Here is a 248-nt window from a genome sequence, read left to right as displayed (position 1 = left end):
TTCAAGAGGGTTTAGCTTCATTAAATCACTTGCCAATCATTTCAATCCCTTTGGGGGATTGATTTAACATTTTGTTAGGGAGCTAGAATTCACTCTAAAAATTCCTACCACTAAAGCATGACCTTCTGGGATCATTACTGAATTTTCCAGGTAAGTTCTTTTTTTTTTTTTAATTGGGGAATTGGGGGGATGGGAACAGTGCTGGGGAATTGGGGGAAGGGGAACAGACAAGTTGCTGTCGTTTTGTT

This window comes from Hipposideros armiger, unplaced genomic scaffold (genome assembly GCF_001890085.2).
Source record: "Hipposideros armiger isolate ML-2016 unplaced genomic scaffold, ASM189008v1 scaffold_207, whole genome shotgun sequence".
NCBI classification, from domain to species: Eukaryota; Metazoa; Chordata; class Mammalia; order Chiroptera; family Hipposideridae; genus Hipposideros; species Hipposideros armiger.
Note: the sequence above shows the minus strand (reverse complement) of the source record.